Here is a 10,708-nt window from a genome sequence, read left to right as displayed (position 1 = left end):
CCAACCCAGTGGTGAAGCATGTGGAGAGGGGGAGGACCAACCCAGTGGTGAAGATGTGGAGAGGGGGAGGACCAACCCAGTGGTGAAGATGTGGAGAGAGGGGAGGAACCAACCCAGTGGTGAAGATGTGAGAGGGGGTAGGACCAACCCAGTGGTGAAGATGGTGGAGAGGGGAGGAACCAACCCAGTGGTGAAGATGGGAGAGGGTAGGAACCAACCCAAGTGGTGAAGATGTGGAGAGGGGAGACCAACCCAGTGGTGAAAGATGTGGAGGGGGAGGACCAACCCAGTGGTGAAGATGTGGATGAGGGGGAGGAACCAACCCAGTGGTGAAGATGTGGAAGGGGGAGGACCAACCCATGGTGGAAGAGGGTGGAGAGGGGAGGAACCACCCAGTGGTGAAAGATGTGGAGAAGGGGGAGAACCAACCCAGTGGTGAAGATGTGGAGAGGGAGGAACCAACCCAGTGGTGAAGATGTGGAGAAGTATATTGTATTGGGATATTGTATTGGGTAGACTGTATTGTATATTGTATGGATATATTGTATTGGTATATTTGTATTGCGATTTTATTTTATTGATATATTGTATTGGTATATTGTATTGGTATATTGTATTGGAGAATTATTGGTATATTGTATGGTAGACTGCTATTATATTGTATTGGTATATTGTTTTGGTATATTGTATGGTATATTGTATTTGTAGACTGTAGAATGTATTGGTATATTGTATGGGTAGACTGATTATATATTTATTGGTATATTTTTGGTATATTGTATTGGCATATTGTATTTGTAGAACTGTATTGTATATTGTATTGGTATATTGTATTTGTAGACTGTAGTGTATATTGTATTGCGTATATTGTTTTGGTATATTGTATTTGGTATATTCTATTGGTAATTTATTGTATTGGGGTATTGTATTGTATATTGTATTGGGTATATTGTATTGGAATTATGTATTGGTATATTGTATTGAATATTGTATTGGTATATTGTATTGGTAGTGTGTTGGTGGAGATGAATTGGTATATGTAATGGTATATTGTATTGTATATTGTATTGGTATTTTTGTATTGGTAGAATGTATTGGTATTATTGTGTTGGGTATATTTGTTGGGTATATTGTATTGGTAGAATGTATTGGTATATTGTATTGGGTAATATTGTGTTGGTATATTGTATTGGTAGAATGTATTGGTATATTGTATTGTATATTGTATGGTAAGATTGTATTGGTAGATTGCATTCTATTTTATATTGGTATATTGTATTGGTATAGACTGTACTGTATATTGTATTGTATATTGTATGAAGTATTTGTATTGGTAGAATGTATTGGTATATTGTGTTGCGTATATTGTGTTGGGTATATTGTATTGGTAGAATGTTATGGTAATGTATTGGGTATATTGTGTTGGTATATGTATTGGTTAGATGTATTGGTATATTGTATTGTATATTGTATTAGGTAGATGTATTGGTTAGATTGCATTCTATTTTATATTGGTATATTGTATTGGTATATTGTATTGGGTAGACTGTACTGTATATTGTATTGGTATATTGGTATTGAGTATATTGTATTGGGTAGACTGTACTGTATATTGTATTGGTATATTGTATGTATATTGTATTTGTATATTGTATTGGGAGACTGTAATTGTATATTGTATTGGTATATTGTATTGGTATATTGTATTGGGTAGACTGTATTGTATATTTGTATTGTTATATTGTATTGGTATATTGTATTGTATATTGTATTGGTATATTGTATTGTATATGTTTTGGTATATTGTATTGGTATATTGTATTGGTAAGACTGTATTGTATATTGTATTGGATATATGTATTGGGTAGATTGTATTGGTATAATGTATTGGTATATTGTATTGTGATATTGATTGGGTAGACTGATTTGTATATTGTATTGGTGTTATTGTATTGGTAGATTGTATTGGTAGAATGTATTGTATTATTGAATTGGTATATTGTATTGGTATATTGTATTGTATATTGTATTGGTAATTGTATGGGTGTATTGTATTGGTATATTGTATTGGGTATATTGTATTGGTATATTGTATTGGTATATTGTATTGGTATATTGTATTGGGTAGATCGTATTGGTAGAGAGCTAGAGGACGTGATAAAAATCTCTCTTTTTGACTCGTGCATGTGTGTCGGGAGGGTGGAATGAGTGGAGCTGGAAAAACTGAGACGTGGAGATGAGATGTGTGAATGCATTGCCTCTGCATACGTATGGCTGGCTGATGTGATGGAACCAGGTCAGGTGAATTGGAATCCTGTGGTTCTGAGTGTGAGATGGGGTTCTCATGTGGGAGTACGGCTGAGATTACTGGTGGATCTGGGAGAAGAGAGGCGAAGGCAAGATTATGGTTGAGCAGCTGCCTGTTTGACCTGCTGGCTATTGTGGGGTGCTCACCCCGACCCGCTGTGCCAATCCTCTTACCTGCCCAACCCAATCTAATCCACCCCGGAACACACAACAACCCACAACAACTAAGACTGGATCATGAATCCCCTCCAGAAACATCATACCAGTTAGTCAGCTCTGGTGAAATGCATCTGGAGCACTTCTGGTTTGGATAGGTCATGTGACTGACCATGTGACTATTGTCTATGAGGAGGGACATAGTGTACAACTCTCCTGTGATTCACTAACAGGGACATAGTGTACAACTCTCCTGTGATTCACTAACAGGGACATAGTGTACAACTCTCCTGTGATTCACTAACAAGGACATAGTGTACAACTCTCCTGTGATTCACTAACAGGGACACAGTGTACAACTCTCCAGTGATTCACAAACAGGGATTTTCACAAAGGCTCATTTTAATCAATGATAGCTGAATCATTGTGGTTTTCCTCTTTTTGTTTCTTTAAAATATATATATTTTTTGTGCTCCTCCTCCGTGCTCGGGAGGAGGAGGAGTCATGCGTCCTCCGAAACATGACCCGCCAAACCGAGCTGCTTAATAACACCCACCCGCTTAACCCGGAAGCCAGCCGCACCAATGTGTCGGAGGAAACACCATTCAACTGACAACTGAAGTCAGCTTGCAGGTGCCCGGCCAGCCACAAGGAGTCGCTAGAGCGCAATGAGCCAAGTAAAGCCCCTCCCCCCACCCCAAACCCTCCCCCAACCTGGATGACGCTGCGCCACTCAGGAGTCTCGTTGTTTTCCTCTTTTTATCTGTATTTGTAATACAATGACCTTCGCCCTAAGCTGTCTGTCTGATTGCTTGTGATGTATAAATCAATGAGGCGGAACGGATGTGTATCTCTAATTCATGTAACCATTTCCATTGCTTATTCAGCCGCTGGCGCAGTTTGAAATAGCAGAGGCCCAGCAGTATTTCAGAATATATTCAGGAACGGGCACAAGAAAAATGCGTAATCTCATCCTCTGTAGCAATTTCTCAGTCGGTAGGCTGCAGCCTCGCATGTGTGTATGCTCCTCCTGTCTCTGCGTGTGTTGTGTGTGTGTGTGTGTTGTGTGTGTGTGTGTGTGTGTGTGTGTGTGTGTGTGTGTGTGTGTGTGTGTGTGTTGTGTGTGTTGTGTGTGTGGTGTGTGTGTGTGTGTGTGTGTGTGTGTGTGTGTGTGTGTGTGTGTGTGTGTGTGTGTGTGTGTGTGAGTGAGTGAGTCACCTGACTCACCTGCTGGCTAGCTGAAAGGGAAAGACGAACCCAGATTGCGTAACATGTGGGCTGACTTTGTTAGTTCATGTCTTGGCTGGACTAGCCCTCTGCCTCCTACTCCCACTCACCAACTACTCCAATTCATATGAGGTAGGATTTCTGGACATTCTCTGTGTCTGTTCCAACCCATCCTCCTGGACCTTCGCCCAGCCTTCCTCCTGGAACATCCCCCAGCCCTCTTCTTGACCTTCTCCCAGCCCTATCCCAGCTCTCCCCCCAGCCCTCCTCCTGGACTTCCTCCCAGCTCTCCTCCTGGATCTTCTCCCAGCCCTCCTCCTGGACCTCCTCCCAGTCCTCCCCCAGCCCTCCTCCTGGATCTTCTCCCAGTCCTCCCCCAGCCACTCCTCCTGGATCTTCTCCCAGTCCTCCCCAGCCCTCCTCCTGGATCTTCTCCCAGGTCCTCCCCAGCCCTCCTCCTGGATCTTCTCCCAGCCCTCCTCCTGGATCTTCTCCCAGTCCTCCCCCAGCCCTCCTCCTGGATCTTCTCCCAGCCCTCCTCCTGGATCTTCTCCCAGTCTCCCCCAGCCCTCCTCCTGGCTTTTCTCCCAGTCCTCCCCCAGCCTCCTCCTGGGATTTTCTCCCAGTCCTCCCCCAGCCCTCCTCCTGGATCTTCTCCCAGTCCTCCCCCAGCCCTCCTCCTGGATTTTCTCCCAGTCCTCCCCCAGCCCTCCTCCTGGATTTTCTCCCAGTCCTCCCCCAGCACTCCTCCTGGACCTTCTCCCAGCCCTCCTCCCACAGCATCCCTCTTTACTTTCTGCTCTCCTATCAGACAATTGGGGAAAAAAACATGCATGTTGAATCAGCAATATGCTTTTCACAATGTCCCTAGTTTCTGTCTTTGTACTTTTCTTTAGGTTTAGTTTAGTTTCGAGTCCCCATTAGCTATGAGTCCCTGATATTCTTACTGGGGTACACAAGGTGTACTCCACTTACACTTTCCTCATTTATGTTTTGTTTGTCTCTCTGTCTTGTTTGTCTCTCTTTCTGTCTTGTTTGTCTCTCTGTCTGTCTTTTCTCTTTCTTTCTTGTTTGTCTCTCTTTCTGTCTTGTTTGTCTCTCTGTCTGTCTTTTCTCTGTCTGTCTTGATTGTCTCTCTTTCTATCTTGTTTGTCTCTGTTTCTGTCTTGTTTGTCTCTCTTTCAGTCTTGTTTCCTATTTTTGTGTTGTTTGTCTCTTTCTGTCTTGTCTCTTTCTGTCTTGATTGTCTCTCTGTCTGTCTTGTTTGTCTCTCATTTTGTCTTGTTGTCTATCTTTCTGTCTTGATTGTTTCTCTTTCTGTCTGGATTGTATCTCTTTCTGTCTTGTTTGTCTCTTTCTGTCTTGTATGTTTCTCTCTCTGTCTTGCTTGTCTGTTTTTTTTGTCTTGTTTGTCTTTCCATCTTTCTTGTTTGTCTCTTTGTCTTGTCTGTTCTATTTTTCTGTCTTGTCTGTCTATCTATCTTTCTGTCTTGATTGTCTCTCTTCTGTCTTCTTTGTCTCTCTCTCTTTCTGTCTTGTTTGTCTCTCTTTTTGTCTTCTTTGTCTCTCTGTATTTCCTCACTCTATATTCCTCTCTGCCAGGCTCCTTTTGAAAAAGCTTGATTCAGCCTGTAAGTGGTCTGTTGAAAGGGCTTGATTCAGCCTGTAGCTGGTTTGTTGAAAGGGCTTGAGTCAGCATGTAGCTGGTCTGTTGAAAGGGCTTGAGTCAGCATGTAGCTGGTCTGTTGAAAGGGCTTGATTCAGCCTGTAGCTGGTCTGTGCGTGAAACATAGCTGGCTTGCCTGTGTGGTCCCAGTGTTTGCCAGATACAGTACATGTTTATGGGATAAGAGATGGAGCTGATAACGGGCAAAGTAATGACCTCCTGTAGAATGCTATGTCTGATTTCACATAGCAGCACAGAGATCAGTTATCTGGTCATTCCACATTTCTCCCATACGGTCATGCTTTCTGTGTTGAATATGAGGCTGATACAGCTCAGCGTTCAACACCATTGTGCCCTCAAAGCTCATCACTAAGTGAAGGACCCTGGGACTAAACACCTCCCTCTGCAACTGGATCCTGGATTTCCTGACGGGACGCCCTCAGGTGGTAAGGGTAGGCAACAACATATCTACCACGCTGATCCTCAACACTGGGACCCCTCAGGGGTGCGTGCTCAGTCCCCTCCTGTACCCCCTGTTTACCTACGACTGCATGGCCAGGCACGATTCCAACACCATCATTAAGTTTGCAGACACTACAGTGGTAGGCCTGATCACCGACAACGACGAGACAGCCTATAGCGAGGAGGTCAGAGACCTGGCAGGGTGGTGCCAGGTTAATAACCTCTCCCTCAAAGTGATCAAGACAAAGGAGATGATTGTGGACTACTGTAACGCTCGTCGTCTTCCTCGGATGAGGAATAGGAAGGATCGGACCAAAACGCAGCGTGGTAAGTGTCCATGTTAACTTTAATAAATAAACTGAACACTGAATAATGAAAACAACAAAGAGAGTGAACGAAACGAAACAGTCCTGTCTGGTGCAGACACAAAACAGAAAACAACAACCCACAAAACACAGGTGGGATGAGGCTACCTAAGTATGGTTCTCAATCAGAGACAACGATAGACAGCTGCCTCTGATTGAGAACCACACCAGGCCAAACACCTAGAAATACAAAACATAGAACAAAACATAGAATGCCCACCTCAACTCACGCCGTGGCGAGCATGGGATTGGTCAGGCCCCGTGCTATGGGGTGATGCGCACTGTGTCTCGGCCGAGCATCCACAGGCCGGTGTGCTCGGTGCCAGCGTCCCGCATTTGCCGGGTGGAAGCTGGCATCCAGCCAGAATGGGTGGGGCCAGATCTGCGCTCGTCCCCCCAAAAATTCTGGGGCTGCCTCTCGTGCACGTTTCCTTGAGCCAACTCCTCGTAGCGTCGCCGCTCCGCTTTAGTTGCCTCCAGCGCCTCTTTAGGACGGCGATACTCTCCCGGTTGTGCCCAGGGTCCCTTGCCGTCCATTCCACCACGCTGCTTGGTCCTTTGGTGGTGGGTAGTTCTGCAACGATTGTCGTCGGGAGAAGGAGAAGAGGACCAAGGTGCAGCGTGGTACGTGTCCATATTTATTAAATGAACACTGAATTAACAAAAATAACAAAGAATAATGACCCCAACTCACGCCCTGACCAAACCAAAATAGAGACATAAAAAAGGAACTAAGGTCAGGGCGTGACAACTACAGGAAAAGGAGGATGAGCACGCCCCCATTCTCATCGACGGGGCTGCAGTGGAGCAGGTTGAGAGCTTCAAGTTCCTTGGTGTCCACATCACCAACAAACTATCATGGTCTAAACACACCAAGACAGTCATGAAGAGATCACGATAACACCTTTTCCCGCTCAGGAGACTGAAAAGGTTTGTCATGGGTTCCCAGATCCTCAAACAGTTATACAGCTGCACCATAGAGAGCATCCTGACTGGTTGCATCACTGCCTTGTGTGGCAACTGCTCGGCCTCCAACCGCAAGGCACTACAGAGGGTAGTGCGAACGGCCCAGTATATCACTGGGGCCAAGCTTCCTGCCAGCCAGGACCTCTTTACCAGGTGGTGTCAGAGGACGCCCCAAAGATTTTCAAAGACTCCAGCCACCCTAATCATAGGAAGGAAGGAAGGAAGGAAGGAAGGAAGGAAGGAAGGAAGGAAGGAAGGAAGGAAGGAAGGAAGGAAGGAAGGAAGGAAGGAAGGAAGGAAGGTGGAGAGAAAAAAACAGAAAAAAAACAGAGACTGACTGGGCGAGAAAGAGAAAAAGAGGTTTCTAAGAGAGAGATAATGGAACTACGGGACTTGCTAGAGCAATAGCAGAAACGGAAGGGAAATGGAAAGGAAACGGAGGCTAAGAAGAAGTAGAAGTAGAAGACACAGCGTTAGGGAATTGATTAAATTACATCAAAACATGTATTTCCTGTTGTTGAAATAGGTCAGGAGAGCCTAGAGACAGAACCTGCCAAGGATGTGCCCAATCAGTCACAGAGAGGAAGAGAGGGATGGGAGAGATGAAGACGATAGAGAGGATAAAGGCAGGCAGATTGAGAGAAAAAAAGGCCCGAACAAGACAGAAAGACAGAGATGGCTTAGTAAGGATAGCGTTAGATCCAAGGCCTTGTTTTGTCTGGAAGACAATCAGAAGCTGATGAGAAGGGGTGGCCTCATGGGACCGAGCCGGGACCACAACCCTGCCTCCAAAATCCCTTTCATCTGCATGTGATTTGGATGTGCTACCTCAAAGACTGAGGTTGTTATCCCTTTGAGATGGGGAGTACCTTGCACTGCATGCTGTGTGCAGAGGGTGGATCTCACCAAGCCTCATGTGAACAAAACCCTGCTGATGTATTGATCAGGGTTTATATTAATGTGGTGACTCGTTGATCTGGGTGGCAGTGATGGGGTTCTTTCAACTATCTGCTGTTCTGCTCCTTGTTTATCTCTTTTCTCTGTTCCCTCGCCTCCCTAAGAAATTAAACGGTTCCTCACCCCTTTGACTTCCCTCAACATAACCAACAGACACACATTTTCAGCAGTTATATAGTTATTTATTCACTTGATACAGTGTGACAAAGAAAGAGAGGCGAGAGAGAGAGAGAGAGAGAGAGAGGGAGAAAAGATGAAAGAGGAAGAGCCATGCCTGAATCTTTAAAGGGATACTTCTGGATTTTGGTAATGAGGCTCTTTATCTACTGACCCAGAGTCAGATGAAGCCCTTTATCTACTGACCCAGAGTCAGATGAGGCTCTTTATCTATTTCCACAGAGTCAGATGAACTCATGGATACCCTTTTTATGTCTCTACGTGCAGTTTGAAGGTAAAAATAAATAACTCTATAAGCCTATTTGCCAAAATCACGAAATATCCCTTTAAAGAACGTCAAACATATACAGTATACTATGGTATTTCAAGGGACCAGTTTCAAGTCGGGACATAAATGTTTAACACATCTCCATATTTAATACGTCTCCATATTTCCAGTGGCAACAACACAACAGGAACAAATCTGTGTCTCAGATATCGATCCCAAAAATAAATGATCCCATAACACAGATATCAGCGAGGACACAGACACAGCTGAGCCTTGGGACACACCACCACTCCTCTATATTCTTTAGTTCAGCTCAGTTGTGTCTTTTTGCCGGTGAAACTAAACAAAAAACGCCAGACAGGAGTAATTTCTATATGGCCCAGATGAACGCTTTGCCAGACAGAGCCCCTCCCCCCACATGCACATCAGCACATACATAAACACACACATACACACAGCCAGACAGACACTAAAGACTGCCAAATGTCAGCTGAGATCTGGGGCATTGGCTTGCAGGCACGTCCCAAATGCCCATTTGGCCAGATGAGGTCCTCCTGTGGAGCATGTGGTTACCATGGTGACCCCACTAAAAAGGCATGAAGAGGAAAGAATTCCCCCTGGAGTGGGGGGGGTGGGGGGGTGTCCTGAGATGAAACATGCACTGAGAGTGGGCTGTTTTTATGCGTGTTTGACTTGGGGTTTTATTGTGCATTCACACCAACCAAGTAATTTCCAGAGGCTTTATAGCACCGTTAATTACAGAAGCAGATTGACTTCCTTTGTTTCTGAAAATGGCTAAATGAGTCTATAATTCTGAAAGCCATGAATTCAGATGTGTATATTATTGTGTATTATTGTATATTTTGTGTATATTATTGTATATTATTATGTGTAGGTTGATGTATATTATGTTTAGGTTATTGTATATTGTGTGTATATTATTGCATATTATGTGTATACTATTGTATATTATGTGTATACTGTGTATATTATGTGTATACGGTGTATATTATGTGTATATTATTGTATATCATCTGTATATTATTGTATACCTATGTGTATATTATTGTATATTATGTGTATACTGTGTATATTATGTGTATACGGTGTATATTATGTGTATATTATTGTATATCATCTGTATATTATTGTATATTATGTGTATATTATTGTGTATTATGTGTATATTAAGCGCCTATCAACATGTGCATACACTCACAGATGTTTTCCCTTATGTATTCTTTTGGGGGGAATGTAAACTCTAATGAATTTTAAAAACAAAGCAATTCAACCAGAAATGCACATGAACCAATAAAGGGCAGTACTCTACGTGTAAACTGCTGTTTAAACAACATAATTGGTCCAGTAACACAGTTCAATAAACAACCATTTTCATTCGCTTTTCTGATTCTGTACAGAAAATGCTCAACGTGATAATAATCGTAATAATTAAAATGAAATAACATTTTACGTTAATATGTTTTTCTGAACAACATAGATTTTTTTATGTGTCCGACGTACAATTGCTGTTCTGTGCCGTCTTGATCACCGTAAATCGCCATCTTTAAATAAACTTTATAGGGCAGTGACGGAAGGCCAGTGTGACCTCGAGGAACAATGGCGTGTGCTAAGTGCTAGACCTTCCCTGCTGTAGGAGGGAGAAGAATTTGATGTAAACACAGTAACTTGTAGTAAATCTGGGCTGAGAGGGACAGAATTATGGTTGTCTGAAACCTTGTTGAGAGACTGGAATGGTTCCTCTTCTTCCTCAAACGTCTGAAAACACCCAGAGGGCCTGGATCTGCTGTTTCTAATTTTTTTGTCAATTAAATCACAAAGAGACATAGAACTAGCTGGAGCCAAGGGGCAGCTCGGCGTTATGGCCCTGCAACCTGATAACAATAAATAATATGGTTACATCAAATCAAATCAAATGTTCATAGATGACCAGCAGGGTCAAATAATAATAATCACAGTAGTTGTCGAGTGTGCAGCAAGTCAGCACCTCAGGAGTAAATTATCATTAAGAGTATCTCTACCGCTTCTGCTGTCTCTAGAGAGTTGAAAACAGCAGGTCTGGGACAGGTAGCACGTCCGGTGAACAGGTCAGGGTTCCATAGCCGCAGGTAGAACAGTTGAAACTGGAGCAGCAGCACG

This window comes from Salvelinus sp. IW2-2015, linkage group LG17, assembly GCF_002910315.2.
Source record: "Salvelinus sp. IW2-2015 linkage group LG17, ASM291031v2, whole genome shotgun sequence".
Taxonomy (NCBI): Eukaryota; Metazoa; Chordata; class Actinopteri; order Salmoniformes; family Salmonidae; genus Salvelinus; species Salvelinus sp. IW2-2015.
The sequence above is the reverse complement of the archived record's forward strand: the minus strand, read 5'-3'. Positions refer to the sequence as shown.